The sequence below is a fragment of the Oncorhynchus gorbuscha genome, unplaced genomic scaffold (genome assembly GCF_021184085.1).
Source record: "Oncorhynchus gorbuscha isolate QuinsamMale2020 ecotype Even-year unplaced genomic scaffold, OgorEven_v1.0 Un_scaffold_2789, whole genome shotgun sequence".
NCBI classification, from domain to species: domain Eukaryota; kingdom Metazoa; phylum Chordata; class Actinopteri; order Salmoniformes; family Salmonidae; genus Oncorhynchus; species Oncorhynchus gorbuscha.
In genome coordinates this window covers 50,740-65,462 of record NW_025747205.1, presented here as the reverse complement: position 1 = coordinate 65,462, position 14,723 = coordinate 50,740, and the positions used below count along the sequence as shown (strand labels likewise).

The window sequence follows — 14,723 nt, the reverse complement described above, 5'->3', positions numbered from 1 at the left end:
GGAAACAGAGGTCTCTGACACATGTGAGAAGTACTGTATTTGTAACAGAGAATTTTCATGAATGCATGATGTTGGAATTTCGTATTCGTGCGATGAATATATGTAAAACTCGGGTTACTCCTTGCTGATAATAGTAGCAGCAGTTTCTGTAGTGTAGTGGTTATCACGTTTGCTTTACACGCGAAAGGTCCCTGGTTCGAAACCGGGCGGAAACATAGTAGTTGTTATCCTTTTGACACATGCAGTAAGTAACGTTTTTATAAAAGAGATGAGTTGCTTTCATGAATACCTTATTTTGGAAACAGAGGTCTCTGACACATGTGAGAAGTACTGTATTTGTAACAGAGAATTTTCATGAATGCATGATGTTGGAATTTCGTATTCGTGCGATGAATATATGTAAAACTCGGGTTACTCTTGCTGATAATACTAGCAGCAGTTTCTGTAGTGTAGTGGTTATCACGTTCGCTTTACACGCGAAAGGTCCCTGGTTCGAAACCAGGCGGAAACAGTCCTTTTTGACACATGCAGTAAGTAACGTATTTATAAAAGAGATGAGTTGCTTTCATGAATACCTTATTTTGGAAACAGAGGTCTCTGACACATGTGAGAAGTACTGTATTTGTAACAGAGAATTTTCATGAATGCATGATGTTGGAATTTCGTATTCGTGCGATGAATATATGTAAAACTCGGGTTACTCCTTGCTGATAATACTAGCAGCAGTTTCTGTAGTGTAGTGGTTATCACGTTTGCTTTACACGCGAAAGGTCCCTGGTTCGAAACCGGGCGGAAACATAGCGTAGTGGTTATCCTTTTTGACACATGCAGTATGTAACGTTTTATAAAAGAGATGAGTTGCTTTCATGAATACCTTATTTTGGAAACAGAGGTCTCTGACACATGTGAGAAGTACTGTATTTGTAACAGAGAATTTTCATAAATGCATTATGTTGGAATTTCGAATTCGTGCGATGAATATCTGTACAATTTGGTTTACTACACAGTAGTAATTCCAGCAGCAGTTTCTCTAGTTTAGTAGTTATCAAGTTTGCTTTACACTCGAATGGTCCCCGGTTCGAAGCGGGCGGAAACAGTTCTCTATGACAAATCCAGTAAGTACTGTATTTGTAACAGAGAATAGTTGTTCTAATAAATGCCTTATTTTGGAAATTCGAATACATGCAATGAATATCTGTAAAACTCGGGTTACTCCTTGCTGATAATAGTAGCAGCAGTTTCTGTAGTGTAGTGGTTATCACGTTCGCTTTACACGCGAAAGGTCCCTGGTTCGAAACCGGGCGGAAACATAGCGTAGTTGTTATCCTTTTTGACACATGCAGTAAGTAACGTTTTTATAAAAGAGATGAGTTGCTTTCATGAATACCTTATTTTGGAAACAGAGGTCTCTGACACATGTGAGAAGTACTGTATTTGTAACAGAGAATTTTCATGAATGCATGATGTTGGAATTTCGTATTCGTGCGATGAATATATGTAAAACTCGGGTTACTCCTTGCTGATAATACTAGCAGCAGTTTCTGTAGTGTAGTGGTTATCACGTTCGCTTAACACGCGAAAGGTCCCTGGTTCGAAACCAGGCGGAAACAGTCCTTTTTGACACATGCAGTAAGTAACGTATTTATAAAAGAGATGAGTTGCTTTCATGAATACCTTATTTTGGAAACAGAGGTCTCTGACACATGTGAGAAGTACTGTATTTGTAACAGAGAATTTTCATGAATACATGATGTTGGAATTTCGTATTCGTGCGATGAATATATGTAAAACTCGGGTTACTCCTTGCTGATAATAGTAGCAGCAGTTTCTGTAGTGTAGTGGTTATCACGTTTGCTTTACACGCGAAAGGTCCCTGGTTCGAAACCGGGCGGAAACATAGCGTAGCGTAGTGGTTATCCTTTTTGACACATGCAGTAAGTAACGTTTTTATAAAAGAGATGAGTTGCTTTCATGAATACCTTATTTTGGAAACAGAGGTCTCTGACACATGTGAGAAGTACTGTATTTGTAACAGAGAATTTTCATGAATGCATGATGTTGGAATTTCGTATTCGTGCGATGAATATATGTAAAACTCGGGTTACTCCTTGCTGATAATACTAGCAGCAGTTTCTGTAGTGTAGTGGTTATCACGTTTGCTTTACACGCGAAAGGTCCCTGGTTCGAAACCAGGCGGAAACAGTCCTTTTGACACATGCAGTAAGTAACGTATTTATAAAAGAGATGAGTTGCTTTCATGAATACCTTATTTTGGAAACAGAGGTCTCTGACACATGTGAGAAGTACTGTATTTGTAACAGAGAATTTTCATGAATGCATGATGTTGGAATTTCGTATTCGTGCGATGAATATATGTAAAACTCGGGTTACTCCTTGCTGATAATAATAGCAGCAGTTTCTGTAGTGTAGTGGTTATCACGTTTGCTTTACACGCGAAAGGTCCCTGGTTCGAAACCGGGCGGAAACATAGCGTAGTGGTTATCCTTTTTGACACATGCAGTAAGTAACGTTTTTATAAAAGATGAGTTGCTTTCATGAATACCTTATTTTGGAAACAGAGGTCTCTGACACATGTGAGAAGTACTGTATTTGTAACAGAGAATTTTCATGAATGCATGATGTTGGAATTTCGTATTCGTGCGATGAATATATGTAAAACTCGGGTTACTCCTTGCTGATAATACTAGCAGCAGTTTCTGTAGTGTAGTGGTTATCACGTTTGCTTTACACGCGAAAGGTCCCTGGTTCGAAACCAGGCGGAAACAGTCCTTTTCCTTTTTGACACATGCAGTAAGTAACGTATTTATAAAAGAGATGAGTTGCTTTCATGAATACCTTATTTTGGAAACAGAGGTCTCTGACACATGTGAGAAGTACTGTATTTGTAACAGACCAATTTTCATGAATGCATGATGTTGGAATTTCGTATTCGTGCGATGAATATATGTAAAACTCGGGTTACTCCTTGCTGATAATACTAGCAGCAGTTTCTGTAGTGTAGTGGTTATCACGTTTGCTTTACACGCGAAAGGTCCCTGGTTCAAAACCGGGCGGAAACATAGTAGTGGTTATCCTTTTGACACATGCAGTAAGTAACGTTTTTATAAAAGAGATGAGTTGCTTTCATGAATACCTTATTTTGGAAACAGAGGTCTCTGACACATGTGAGAAGTACTGTATTTGTAACAGAGAATTTTCATGAATGCATGATGTTGGAATTTCGTATTCGTGCGATGAATATATGTAAAACTCGGGTTACTCCTTGCTGATAATACTAGCAGCAGTTTCTGTAGTGTAGTGGTTATCACGTTTGCTTTACACGCGAAAGGTCCCTGGTTCGAAACCAGGCGGAAACAGTCCTTTTTGACACATGCAGTAAGTAACGTATTTATAAAAGAGATGAGTTGCTTTCATGAATACCTTATTTTGGAAACAGAGGTCTCTGACACATGTGAGAAGTACTGTATTTGTAACAGAGAATTTTCATGAATGCATGATGTTGGAATTTCGTATTCGTGCGATGAATATATGTAAAACTCGGGTTACTCCTTGCTGATAATAGTAGCAGCAGTTTCTGTAGTGTAGTGGTTATCACGTTTGCTTTACACGCGAAAGGTCCCTGGTTCAAAACCGGGCGGAAACATAGTCCTTTTTGACACATGCAGTAAGTAACGTTTTTATAAAAGAGATGAGTTGCTTTCATGAATACCTTATTTTGGAAACAGAGGTCTCTGACACATGTGAGAAGTACTGTATTTGTAACAGAGAATTTTCATGAATGCATGATGTTGGAATTTCGTATTCGTGCGATGAATATATGTAAAACTCGGGTTACTCCTTGCTGATAATACTAGCAGCAGTTTCTGTAGTGTAGTGGTTATCACGTTTTTTACACGCGAAAGGTCCCTGGTTCGAAACCAGGCGGAAACAGTCCTTTTTGACACATGCAGTAAGTAACGTATTTATAAAAGAGATGAGTTGCTTTCATGAATACCTTATTTTGGAAACAGAGGTCTCTGACACATGTGAGAAGTACTGTATTTGTAACAGAGAATTTTCATGAATGCATGATGTTGGAATTTCGTATTCGTGCGATGAATATATGTAAAACTTTCTGTAGGTTACTCCTTGCTGATAATACTAGCAGCAGTTTCTGTAGTGTAGTGGTTATCACGTTTGCTTTAGTGGTTATCACGTTTGCTTTAAAGAAAGGTCCCTGGTTCAAACCGGGCGGAAACATAGTGTAGTGGTTATCCTTTTTGACACATGCAGTAAGTAACGTTTTTATAAAAGAGATGAGTTGCTTTCATGAATACCTTATTTTGGAAACAGAGGTCTCTGACACATGTGAGAAGTACTGTATTTGTAACAGAGAATTTTCATGATGATGTTGATGTTGGAATTTCGTATTCGTGCGATGAATATATGTAAAACTCGGGTTACTCCTTGCTGATAATACTAGCAGCAGTTTCTGTAGTGTAGTGGTTATCACGTTCGCTTTACACGCGAAAGGTCCCTGGTTCGAAACCAGGCGGAAACAGTCCTTTTGACACATGCAGTAAGTAACGTATTTATAAAAGAGATGAGTTGCTTTCATGAATACCTTATTTTGGAAACAGAGGTCTCTGACACATGTGAGAAGTACTGTATTTGTAACAGAGAATTTTCATGAATGCATGATGTTGGAATTTCGTATTCGTGCGATGAATATATGTAAAACTCGGGTTACTCCTTGCTGATAATACTAGCAGCAGTTTCTGTAGTGTAGTGGTTATCACGTTTGCTTTACACGCGAAAGGTCCCTGGTTCAAAACCGGGCGGAAACATAGTCCTGGTTATCCTTTTTGACACATGCAGTAAGTAACGTTTTTATAAAAGAGATGAGTTGCTTTCATGAATACCTTATTTTGGAAACAGAGGTCTCTGACACATGTGAGAAGTACTGTATTTGTAACAGAGAATTTTCATAAATGCATTATGTTGGAATTTCGAATTCGTGCGATGAATATCTGTACAATTTGGTTTACTACACAGTAGTAATTCCAGCAGCAGTTTCTCTAGTTTAGTAGTTATCAAGTTTGCTTTACACTCGAATGGTCCTCGGTTCGAAGCGGGCGGAAACAGGTTCGAAGCGGGCGGAAACAGTTCTCTATGACAAATCCAGTAAGTACTGTATTTGTAACAGAGAATAGTTGTTCTAATAAATGCCTTATTTTGGAAATTCGAATACATGCAATGAATATCTGTAAAACTCGGGTTACTCCTTGCTGATAATAGTAGCAGCAGTTTCTGTAGTGTAGTGGTTATCACGTTTGCTTTACACGCGAAAGGTCCCTGGTTCGAAACCGGGCGGAAACATAGTAGTTGTTATCCTTTTGACACATGCAGTAAGTAACGTTTTTATAAAAGAGATGAGTTGCTTTCATGAATACCTTATTTTGGAAACAGAGGTCTCTGACACATGTGAGAAGTACTGTATTTGTAACAGAGAATTTTCATGAATGCATGATGTTGGAATTTCGTATTCGTGCGATGAATATATGTAAAACTCGGGTTACTCCTTGCTGATAATACTAGCAGCAGTTTCTGTAGTGTAGTGGTTATCACGTTATCACGCTTTACACGCGAAAGGTCCCTGGTTCGAAACCAGGCGGAAACAGTCCTTTTTGACACATGCAGTAAGTAACGTATTTATAAAAGAGATGAGTTGCTTTCATGAATACCTTATTTTGGAAACAGAGGTCTCTGACACATGTGAGAAGTACTGTATTTGTAACAGAGAATTTTCATGAATGCATGATGTTGGAATTTCGTATTCGTGCGATGAATATATGTAAAACTCGGGTTACTCCTTGCTGATAATACTAGCAGCAGTTTCTGTAGTGTAGTGGTTATCACGTTTGCTTTACACGCGAAAGGTCCCTGGTTCGAAACCAGGCGGAAACAGTGGTTCCTTTTTGACACATGCAGTAAGTAACGTATTTATAAAAGAGATGAGTTGCTTTCATGAATACCTTATTTTGGAAACAGAGGTCTCTGACACATGTGAGAAGTACTGTATTTGTAACAGAGAATTTTCATGAATGCATGATGTTGGAATTTCGTATTCGTGCGATGAATATATGTAAAACTCGGGTTACTCCTTGCTGATAATAGTAGCAGCAGTTTCTGTAGTGTAGTGGTTATCACGTTTGCTTTACACGCGAAAGGTCCCTGGTTCGAAACCGGGCGGAAACATAGCGTAGTGGTTATCCTTTTTGACACATGCAGTAAGTAACGTTTTTATAAAAGAGATGAGTTGCTTTCATGAATACCTTATTTTGGAAACAGAGGTCTCTGACACATGTGAGAAGTACTGTATTTGTAACAGAGAATTTTCATGAATGCATGATGTTGGAATTTCGTATTCGTGCGATGAATATATGTAAAACTCGGGTTACTCCTTGCTGATAATACTAGCAGCAGTTTCTGTAGTGTAGTGGTTATCACGTTCGCTTTACACGCGAAAGGTCCCTGGTTCGAAACCAGGCGGAAACAGTCCTTTTTGACACATGCAGTAAGTAACGTATTTATAAAAGAGATGAGTTGCTTTCATGAATACCTTATTTTGGAAACAGAGGTCTCTGACACATGTGAGAAGTACTGTATTTGTAACAGAGAATTTTCATGAATGCATGATGTTGGAATTTCGTATTCGAATATCTGTAAATGAATATATGTAAAACTCGGGTTACTCCTTGCTGATAATAGTAGCAGCAGTTTCTGTAGTGTAGTGGTTATCACGTTTGCTTTACACGCGAAAGGTCCCTGGTTCGAAACCGGGCGGAAACATAGTGTAGTGGTTATCCTTTTTGACACATGCAGTAAGTAACGTTTTTATAAAAGAGATGAGTTGCTTTCATGAATACCTTATTTTGGAAACAGAGGTCTCTGACACATGTGAGAAGTACTGTATTTGTAACAGAGAATTTTCATGAATGCATGATGTTGGAATTTCGTATTCGTGCGATGAATATATGTAAAACTCGGGTTACTCCTTGCTGATAATACTAGCAGCAGTTTCTGTAGTGTAGTGGTTATCACGTTTGCTTTACACGCGAAAGGTCCCTGGTTCGAAACCAGGCGGAAACAACAGTCCCCATAGTGCAGTAAGTACCGTATTTATAAAAGCGATGAGTGGCTTTCATAAATACCTTACTTTGCAAATTGAAATACATACACTTACTATAACAAATAGTCCTTTTGACACATGCAGTAAGTAACGTATTTATAAAAGAGATGAGTTGCTTTCATGAATACCTTATTTTGGAAACAGAGGTCTCTGACACATGTGAGAAGTACTGTATTTGTAACAGAGAATTTTCATGAATGCATGATGTTGGAATTTCGTATTCGTGCGATGAATATATGTAAAACTCGGGTTACTCCTTGCTGATAATAGTAGCAGCAGTTTCTGTAGTGTAGTGGTTATCACGTTTGCTTTACACGCGAAAGGTCCCTGGTTCAAACCGGGCGGAAACATAGCGTAGTGGTTATCCTTTTGACACATGCAGTAAGTAACGTTTTTATAAAAGAGATGAGTTGCTTTCATGAATACCTTATTTTGGAAACAGAGGTCTCTGACACATGTGAGAAGTACTGTATTTGTAACAGAGAATTTTCATGAATGCATGATGTTGGAATTTCGTATTCGTGCGATGAATATATGTAAAACTCGGGTTACTCCTTGCTGATAATACTAGCAGCAGTTTCTGTAGTGTAGTGGTTATCACGTTCGCTTTACACGCGAAAGGTCCCTGGTTCGAAACCAGGCGGAAACAGTCCTTTTTGACACATGCAGTAAGTAACGTATTTATAAAAGAGATGAGTTGCTTTCATGAATACCTTATTTTGGAAACAGAGGTCTCTGACACATGTGAGAAGTACTGTATTTGTAACAGAGAATTTTCATGAATGCATGATGTTGGAATTTCGTATTCGTGCGATGAATATATGTAAAACTCGGGTTACTCCTTGCTGATAATACTAGCAGCAGTTTCTGTAGTGTAGTGGTTATCACGTTTGCTTTACACGCGAAAGGTCCCTGGTTCAAAACCGGGCGGAAACATAGTGTAGTGGTTATCCTTTTTGACACATGCAGTAAGTAACGTTTTTATAAAAGAGATGAGTTGCTTTCATGAATACCTTATTTTGGAAACAGAGGTCTCTGACACATGTGAGAAGTACTGTATTTGTAACAGAGAATTTTCATAAATGCATTATGTTGGAATTTCGAATTCGTGCGATGAATATCTGTACAATTTGGTTTACTACACAGTAGTAATTCCAGCAGCAGTTTCTCTAGTTTAGTAGTTATCAAGTTTGCTTTACACTCGAATGGTCCCCGGTTCGAAGCGGGCGGAAACAGTTCTCTATGACAAATCCAGTAAGTACTGTATTTGTAACAGAGAATAGTTGTTCTAATAAATGCCTTATTTTGGAAATTCGAATACATGCAATGAATATCTGTAAAACTCGGGTTACTCCTTGCTGATAATAGTAGCAGCAGTTTCTGTAGTGTAGTGGTTATCACGTTCGCTTTACACGCGAAAGGTCCCTGGTTCGAAACCGGGCGGAAACATAGCGTAGTTGTTATCCTTTTTGACACATGCAGTAAGTAACGTTTTTATAAAAGAGATGAGTTGCTTTCATGAATACCTTATTTTGGAAACAGAGGTCTCTGACACATGTGAGAAGTACTGTATTTGTAACAGAGAATTTTCATGAATGCATGATGTTGGAATTTCGTATTCGTGCGATGAATATATGTAAAACTCGGGTTACTCCTTGCTGATAATACTAGCAGCAGTTTCTGTAGTGTAGTGGTTATCACGTTTGCTTTACACGCGAAAGGTCCCTGGTTCGAAACCAGGCGGAAACAGTCCTTTTTGACACATGCAGTAAGTAACGTATTTATAAAAGAGATGAGTTGCTTTCATGAATACCTTATTTTGGAAACAGAGGTCTCTGACACATGTGAGAAGTACTGTATTTGTAACAGAGAATTTTCATGAATGCATGATGTTGGAATTTCGTATTCGTGCGATAATAGTAGCAGCAGTTTCTGTAGTGTAGTGGTTATCACGTTTGCTTTACACGCGAAAGGTCCCTGGTTCAAAAACCCTGGGCGGAAACATAGCGTAGTGGTTATCCTTTTTGACACATGCAGTAAGTAACGTTTTTATAAAAGAGATGAGTTGCTTTCATGAATACCTTATTTTGGAAACAGAGGTCTCTGACACATGTGAGAAGTACTGTATTTGTAACAGAGAATTTTCATGAATGCATGATGTTGGAATTTCGTATTCGTGCGATGAATATATGTAAAACTCGGGTTACTCCTTGCTGATAATACTAGCAGCAGTTTCTGTAGTGTAGTGGTTATCACGTTTGCTTTACACGCGAAAGGTCCCTGGTTCGAAACCAGGCGGAAACAGTCCTTTTGACACATGCAGTAAGTAACGTATTTATAAAAGAGATGAGTTGCTTTCATGAATACCTTATTTTGGAAACAGAGGTCTCTGACACATGTGAGAAGTACTGTATTTGTAACAGAGAATTTTCATGAATGCATGATGTTGGAATTTCGTATTCGTGCGATGAATATATGTAAAACTCGGGTTACTCCTTGCTGATAATAGTAGCAGCAGTTTCTGTAGTGTAGTGGTTATCACGTTTGCTTTACACGCGAAAGGTCCCTGGTTCAAAACCGGGCGGAAACATAGCGTAGTGGTTATCCTTTTTGACACATGCAGTAAGTAACGTTTTTAAAAGAGATGAGTTGCTTTCATGAATACCTTATTTTGGAAACAGAGGTCTCTGACACATGTGAGAAGTACTGTATTTGTAACAGAGAATTTTCATGAATGCATGATGTTGGAATTTCGTATTCGTGCGATGAATATATGTAAAACTCGGGTTACTCCTTGCTGATAATACTAGCAGCAGTTTCTGTAGTGTAGTGGTTATCACGTTCGCTTTACACGCGAAAGGTCCCTGGTTCGAAACCAGGCGGAAACAGTCCTTTTTGACACATGCAGTAAGTAACGTTTTTATAAAAGAGATGAGTTGCTTTCATGAATACCTTATTTTGGAAACAGAGGTCTCTGACACATGTGAGAAGTACTGTATTTGTAACAGAGAATTTTCATGAATGCTGATGTTGGAATTTCGTATTCGTGCGATGAATATATGTAAAACTCGGGTTACTCCTTGCTGATAATACTAGCAGCAGTTTCTGTAGTGTAGTGGTTATCACGTTTGCTTTACACGCGAAAGGTCCCTGGTTCAAAACCGGGCGGAAACATAGCAGTAAGTAGTGGTTATCCTTTTTGACACATGCAGTAAGTAACGTTTTTATAAAAGAGATGAGTTGCTTTCATGAATACCTTATTTTGGAAACAGAGGTCTCTGACACATGTGAGAAGTACTGTATTTGTAACAGAGAATTTTCATTGAATGCATGAATGCATTGGAATTTCGTATTCGTGCGATGAATATATGTAAAACTCGGGTTACTCCTTGCTGATAATACTAGCAGCAGTTTCTGTAGTGTAGTGGTTATCACGTTTGCTTTACACGCGAAAGGTCCCTGGTTCGAAACCAGGCGGAAACAGTCCTTTTTTGACACATGCAGTAAGTAACGTATTTATAAAAGAGATGAGTTGCTTTCATGAATACCTTATTTTGGAAACAGAGGTCTCTGACACATGTGAGAAGTACTGTATTTGTAACAGAGAATTTTCATGAATGCATGATGTTGGAATTTCGTATTCGTGCGATGAATATATGTAAAACTCGGGTTACTCCTTGCTGATAATACTAGCAGCAGTTTCTGTAGTGTAGTGGTTATCACGTTTGCTTTACACGCGAAAAGGTCCCTGGTTCGAAACCGGGCGGAAACATAGTGGTTATCCTTTTTGACACATGCAGTAAGTAACGTTTTTATAAAAGAGATGAGTTGCTTTCATGAATACCTTATTTTGGAAACAGAGGTCTCTGACACATGTGAGAAGTACTGTATTTGTAACAGAGAATTTTCATAAATGCATTATGTTGGAATTTCGAATTCGTGCGATGAATATCTGTACAATTTGGTTTACTACACAGTAGTAATTCCAGCAGCAGTTTCTCTAGTTTAGTAGTTATCAAGTTTGCTTTACACTCGAATGGTCCCCGGTTCGAAGCGGGCGGAAACAGTTCTCTATGACAAATCCAGTAAGTACTGTATTTGTAACAGAGAATAGTTGTTCTAATAAATGCCTTATTTTGGAAATTCGAATACATGCAATGAATATCTGTAAAACTCGGGTTACTCCTTGCTGATAATAGTAGCAGCAGTTTCTGTAGTGTAGTGGTTATCACGTTTGCTTTACACGCGAAAGGTCCCTGGTTCGAAACCGGGCGGAAACATAGCGTAGTTGTTATCCTTTTTGACACATGCAGTAAGTAACGTTTTTAAAAGAGATGAGTTGCTTTCATGAATACCTTATTTTGGAAACAGAGGTCTCTGACACATGTGAGAAGTACTGTATTTGTAACAGAGAATTTTCATGAATGCATGATGTTGGAATTTCGTATTCGTGCGATGAATATATGTAAAACTCGGGTTACTCCTTGCTGATAATACTAGCAGCAGTTTCTGTAGTGTAGTGGTTATCACGTTCGCTTTACACGCGAAAGGTCCCTGGTTCGAAACCAGGCGGAAACAGGTCCATGTTAAGTTAAACAGTCCTTTTTGACACATGCAGTAAGTAACGTTTTTATAAAAGAGATGAGTTGCTTTCATGAATACCTTATTTTGGAAACAGAGGTCTCTGACACATGTGAGAAGTACTGTATTTGTAACAGAGAATTTTCATGAATGCATGATGTTGGAATTTCGTATTCGTGCGATGAATATATGTAAAAAACTCGGGTTACTCCTTGCTGATAATACTAGCAGCAGTTTCTGTAGTGTAGTGGTTATCACGTTTGCTTTACACGCGAAAGGTCCCTGGTTCGAAACCAGGCGGAAACAGTCCTTTTGACACATGCAGTAAGTAACGTTTTTATAAAAGAGATGAGTTGCTTTCATGAATACCTTATTTTGGAAACAGAGGTCTCTGACACATGTGAGAAGTACTGTATTTGTAACAGAGAATTTTCATGAATGCATGATGTTGGAATTTCGTATCGTGCGATGAATATATGTAAAACTCGGGTTACTCCTTGCTGATAATAGTAGCAGCAGTTTCTGTAGTGTAGTGGTTATCACGTTTGCTTTACACGCGAAAGGTCCCTGGTTCGAAACCGGGGCGGAAACATAGCGTAGTTGTTATCCTTTTTGACACATGCAGTAAGTAACGTTTTTATAAAAGAGATGAGTTGCTTTCATGAATACCTTATTTTGGAAACAGAGGTCTCTGACACATGTGAGAAGTACTGTATTTGTAACAGAGAATTTTCATGAATGCATGATGTTGGAATTTCGTATTCGTGCGATGAATATATGTAAAACTCGGGTTACTCCTTGCTGATAATACTAGCAGCAGTTTCTGTAGTGTAGTGGTTATCACGTTTGCTTTACACGCGAAAGGTCCCTGGTTCGAAACCAGGCGGAAACAGTCCTTTTTGACACATGCAGTAAGTAACGTATTTATAAAAGAGATGAGTTGCTTTCATGAATACCTTATTTTGGAAACAGAGGTCTCTGACACATGTGAGAAGTACTGTATTTGTAACAGAGAATTTTCATGAATGCATGATGTTGGAATTTCGTATTCGTGCGATGAATATATGTAAAACTCGGGTTACTCCTTGCTGATAATAGTAGCAGCAGTTTCTGTAGTGTAGTGGTTATCACGTTTGCTTTACACGCGAAAGGTCCCTGGTTCGAAACCGGGCGGAAACATAGCGTAGTGGTTATCCTTTTTGACACATGCAGTAAGTAACGTTTTTATAAAAGAGATGAGTTGCTTTCATGAATACCTTATTTTGGAAACAGAGGTCTCTGACACATGTGAGAAGTACTGTATTTGTAACAGAGAATTTTCATGAATGCATGATGTTGGAATTTCGTATTCGTGCGATGAATATATGTAAAACTCGGGTTACTCCTTGCTGATAATACTAGCAGCAGTTTCTGTAGTGTAGTGGTTATCACGTTTGCTTTACACGCGAAAGGTCCCTGGTTCGAAACCAGGCGGAAACAGTCCTTTTTGACACATGCAGTAAGTAACGTATTTATAAAAGAGATGAGTTGCTTTCATGAATACCTTATTTTGGAAACAGAGGTCTCTGACACATGTGAGAAGTACTGTATTTGTAACAGAGAATTTTCATGAATGCATGATGTTGGAATTTCGTATTCGTGCGATGAATATATGTAAAACTCGGGTTACTCCTTGCTGATAATACTAGCAGCAGTTTCTGTAGTGTAGTGGTTATCACGTTTGCTTTACACGCCCTGAAAGGTCCCTGGTTCAAAACCGGGCGGAAACATAGTGTAGTGGTTATCCTTTTTGACACATGCAGTAAGTAACGTTTTTATAAAAGAGATGAGTTGCTTTCATGAATACCTTATTTTGGAAACAGAGGTCTCTGACACATGTGAGAAGTACTGTATTTGTAACAGAGAATTTTCATGAATGCATGATGTTGGAATTTCGTATTCGTGCGATGAATATATGTAAAACTCGTTACTCCTTGCTGATAATACTAGCAGCAGTTTCTGTAGTGTAGTGGTTATCACGTTTGCTTTACACGCGAAAGGTCCCTGGTTCGAAACCAGGCGGAAACAGTCCTTTTTGACACATGCAGTAAGTAACGTATTTATAAAAGAGATGAGTTGCTTTCATGAATACCTTATTTTGGAAACAGAGGTCTCTGACACATGTGAGAAGTACTGTATTTGTAACAGAGAATTTTCATGAATGCATGATGTTGGAATTTCGTATTCGTGCGATGAATATATGTAAAACTCGGGTTACTCCTTGCTGATAATACTAGCAGCAGTTTCTGTAGTGTAGTGGTTATCACGTTTGCTTTACACGCGAAAGGTCCCTGGTTCAAAACCGGGCGGAAACATAGTGTAGTGGTTATCCTTTTTGACACATGCAGTAAGTAACGTTTTTATAAAAGAGATGAGTTGCTTTCATGAATACCTTATTTTGGAAACAGAGGTCTCTGACACATGTAGAAGTACTGTATTTGTAACAGAGAATTTTCATGAATGCATGATGTTGGAATTTCGTATTCGTGCGATGAATATATGTAAAACTCGGGTTACTCCTTGCTGATAATACTAGCAGCAGTTTCTGTAGTGTAGTGGTTATCACGTTTGCTTTACACGCGAAAGGTCCCTGGTTCGAAACCAGGCGGAAACAGTCCTTTTGACACATGCAGTAAGTAACGTTTTTATAAAAGAGATGAGTTGCTTTCATGAATACCTTATTTTGGAAACAGAGGTCTCTGACACATGTGAGAAGTACTGTATTTGTAACAGAGAATTTTCATGAATGCATGATGTTGGAATTTCGTATTCGTGCGATGAATATATGTAAAACTCGGGTTACTCCTTGCTGATAATACTAGCAGCAGTTTCTGTAGTGTAGTGGTTATCACGTTTGCTTTACACGCGAAAGGTCCCTGGTTCGAAACCAGGCGGAAACATAGTTATCCTT

The 14,723-nt window shown here is 38.5% G+C and overlaps 39 non-coding genes across 39 annotated transcripts; all 39 read left to right on the top strand.

Annotated features, from left to right (window-relative positions):
* The first annotated feature begins 142 nt into the window (after positions 1 to 142).
* Positions 143 to 215, top strand: trnav-uac. The gene has a single exon. It is a non-coding gene; the product is annotated as a tRNA-Val (tRNA).
* A 223-nt stretch (positions 216 to 438) lies between these two features.
* trnav-uac lies at positions 439 to 511 on the top strand. Its single transcript has one exon. It is a non-coding gene; the product is annotated as a tRNA-Val (tRNA).
* A 214-nt stretch (positions 512 to 725) lies between these two features.
* trnav-uac lies at positions 726 to 798 on the top strand. The gene has a single exon. It is a non-coding gene; the product is annotated as a tRNA-Val (tRNA).
* A 439-nt stretch (positions 799 to 1,237) lies between these two features.
* On the top strand, positions 1,238 to 1,310 carry trnav-uac. Its single transcript has one exon. It is a non-coding gene; the product is annotated as a tRNA-Val (tRNA).
* A 227-nt stretch (positions 1,311 to 1,537) lies between these two features.
* Positions 1,538 to 1,610, top strand: trnav-aac. The gene has a single exon. It is a non-coding gene; the product is annotated as a tRNA-Val (tRNA).
* A 214-nt stretch (positions 1,611 to 1,824) lies between these two features.
* trnav-uac lies at positions 1,825 to 1,897 on the top strand. The gene has a single exon. It is a non-coding gene; the product is annotated as a tRNA-Val (tRNA).
* Positions 1,898 to 2,129: 232 nt separating this feature from the next.
* Positions 2,130 to 2,202, top strand: trnav-uac. The gene has a single exon. It is a non-coding gene; the product is annotated as a tRNA-Val (tRNA).
* Positions 2,203 to 2,415: 213 nt separating this feature from the next.
* trnav-uac lies at positions 2,416 to 2,488 on the top strand. The gene has a single exon. It is a non-coding gene; the product is annotated as a tRNA-Val (tRNA).
* Positions 2,489 to 2,713: 225 nt separating this feature from the next.
* trnav-uac lies at positions 2,714 to 2,786 on the top strand. Its single transcript has one exon. It is a non-coding gene; the product is annotated as a tRNA-Val (tRNA).
* Positions 2,787 to 3,007: 221 nt separating this feature from the next.
* On the top strand, positions 3,008 to 3,080 carry trnav-uac. The gene has a single exon. It is a non-coding gene; the product is annotated as a tRNA-Val (tRNA).
* Positions 3,081 to 3,304: 224 nt separating this feature from the next.
* trnav-uac lies at positions 3,305 to 3,377 on the top strand. The gene has a single exon. It is a non-coding gene; the product is annotated as a tRNA-Val (tRNA).
* A 214-nt stretch (positions 3,378 to 3,591) lies between these two features.
* trnav-uac lies at positions 3,592 to 3,664 on the top strand. Its single transcript has one exon. It is a non-coding gene; the product is annotated as a tRNA-Val (tRNA).
* An 824-nt stretch (positions 3,665 to 4,488) lies between these two features.
* trnav-uac lies at positions 4,489 to 4,561 on the top strand. Its single transcript has one exon. It is a non-coding gene; the product is annotated as a tRNA-Val (tRNA).
* Positions 4,562 to 4,774: 213 nt separating this feature from the next.
* Positions 4,775 to 4,847, top strand: trnav-uac. The gene has a single exon. It is a non-coding gene; the product is annotated as a tRNA-Val (tRNA).
* A 459-nt stretch (positions 4,848 to 5,306) lies between these two features.
* trnav-uac lies at positions 5,307 to 5,379 on the top strand. Its single transcript has one exon. It is a non-coding gene; the product is annotated as a tRNA-Val (tRNA).
* A 515-nt stretch (positions 5,380 to 5,894) lies between these two features.
* Positions 5,895 to 5,967, top strand: trnav-uac. Its single transcript has one exon. It is a non-coding gene; the product is annotated as a tRNA-Val (tRNA).
* Positions 5,968 to 6,185: 218 nt separating this feature from the next.
* Positions 6,186 to 6,258, top strand: trnav-uac. Its single transcript has one exon. It is a non-coding gene; the product is annotated as a tRNA-Val (tRNA).
* Positions 6,259 to 6,485: 227 nt separating this feature from the next.
* On the top strand, positions 6,486 to 6,558 carry trnav-uac. The gene has a single exon. It is a non-coding gene; the product is annotated as a tRNA-Val (tRNA).
* Positions 6,559 to 6,779: 221 nt separating this feature from the next.
* On the top strand, positions 6,780 to 6,852 carry trnav-uac. The gene has a single exon. It is a non-coding gene; the product is annotated as a tRNA-Val (tRNA).
* Positions 6,853 to 7,079: 227 nt separating this feature from the next.
* On the top strand, positions 7,080 to 7,152 carry trnav-uac. Its single transcript has one exon. It is a non-coding gene; the product is annotated as a tRNA-Val (tRNA).
* Positions 7,153 to 7,768: 616 nt separating this feature from the next.
* On the top strand, positions 7,769 to 7,841 carry trnav-uac. Its single transcript has one exon. It is a non-coding gene; the product is annotated as a tRNA-Val (tRNA).
* Positions 7,842 to 8,055: 214 nt separating this feature from the next.
* trnav-uac lies at positions 8,056 to 8,128 on the top strand. The gene has a single exon. It is a non-coding gene; the product is annotated as a tRNA-Val (tRNA).
* Positions 8,129 to 8,568: 440 nt separating this feature from the next.
* Positions 8,569 to 8,641, top strand: trnav-uac. The gene has a single exon. It is a non-coding gene; the product is annotated as a tRNA-Val (tRNA).
* Positions 8,642 to 8,868: 227 nt separating this feature from the next.
* On the top strand, positions 8,869 to 8,941 carry trnav-uac. The gene has a single exon. It is a non-coding gene; the product is annotated as a tRNA-Val (tRNA).
* Positions 8,942 to 9,423: 482 nt separating this feature from the next.
* Positions 9,424 to 9,496, top strand: trnav-uac. The gene has a single exon. It is a non-coding gene; the product is annotated as a tRNA-Val (tRNA).
* Positions 9,497 to 9,709: 213 nt separating this feature from the next.
* trnav-uac lies at positions 9,710 to 9,782 on the top strand. Its single transcript has one exon. It is a non-coding gene; the product is annotated as a tRNA-Val (tRNA).
* A 225-nt stretch (positions 9,783 to 10,007) lies between these two features.
* trnav-uac lies at positions 10,008 to 10,080 on the top strand. Its single transcript has one exon. It is a non-coding gene; the product is annotated as a tRNA-Val (tRNA).
* A 213-nt stretch (positions 10,081 to 10,293) lies between these two features.
* On the top strand, positions 10,294 to 10,366 carry trnav-uac. Its single transcript has one exon. It is a non-coding gene; the product is annotated as a tRNA-Val (tRNA).
* Positions 10,367 to 10,602: 236 nt separating this feature from the next.
* On the top strand, positions 10,603 to 10,675 carry trnav-uac. Its single transcript has one exon. It is a non-coding gene; the product is annotated as a tRNA-Val (tRNA).
* Positions 10,676 to 11,399: 724 nt separating this feature from the next.
* On the top strand, positions 11,400 to 11,472 carry trnav-uac. The gene has a single exon. It is a non-coding gene; the product is annotated as a tRNA-Val (tRNA).
* A 225-nt stretch (positions 11,473 to 11,697) lies between these two features.
* On the top strand, positions 11,698 to 11,770 carry trnav-uac. The gene has a single exon. It is a non-coding gene; the product is annotated as a tRNA-Val (tRNA).
* A 236-nt stretch (positions 11,771 to 12,006) lies between these two features.
* On the top strand, positions 12,007 to 12,079 carry trnav-uac. The gene has a single exon. It is a non-coding gene; the product is annotated as a tRNA-Val (tRNA).
* A 513-nt stretch (positions 12,080 to 12,592) lies between these two features.
* Positions 12,593 to 12,665, top strand: trnav-uac. Its single transcript has one exon. It is a non-coding gene; the product is annotated as a tRNA-Val (tRNA).
* Positions 12,666 to 12,879: 214 nt separating this feature from the next.
* trnav-uac lies at positions 12,880 to 12,952 on the top strand. Its single transcript has one exon. It is a non-coding gene; the product is annotated as a tRNA-Val (tRNA).
* A 227-nt stretch (positions 12,953 to 13,179) lies between these two features.
* On the top strand, positions 13,180 to 13,252 carry trnav-uac. The gene has a single exon. It is a non-coding gene; the product is annotated as a tRNA-Val (tRNA).
* Positions 13,253 to 13,767: 515 nt separating this feature from the next.
* trnav-uac lies at positions 13,768 to 13,840 on the top strand. Its single transcript has one exon. It is a non-coding gene; the product is annotated as a tRNA-Val (tRNA).
* Positions 13,841 to 14,054: 214 nt separating this feature from the next.
* On the top strand, positions 14,055 to 14,127 carry trnav-uac. The gene has a single exon. It is a non-coding gene; the product is annotated as a tRNA-Val (tRNA).
* A 226-nt stretch (positions 14,128 to 14,353) lies between these two features.
* On the top strand, positions 14,354 to 14,426 carry trnav-uac. Its single transcript has one exon. It is a non-coding gene; the product is annotated as a tRNA-Val (tRNA).
* Positions 14,427 to 14,639: 213 nt separating this feature from the next.
* trnav-uac lies at positions 14,640 to 14,712 on the top strand. Its single transcript has one exon. It is a non-coding gene; the product is annotated as a tRNA-Val (tRNA).
* Positions 14,713 to 14,723: the final 11 nt, after the last annotated feature.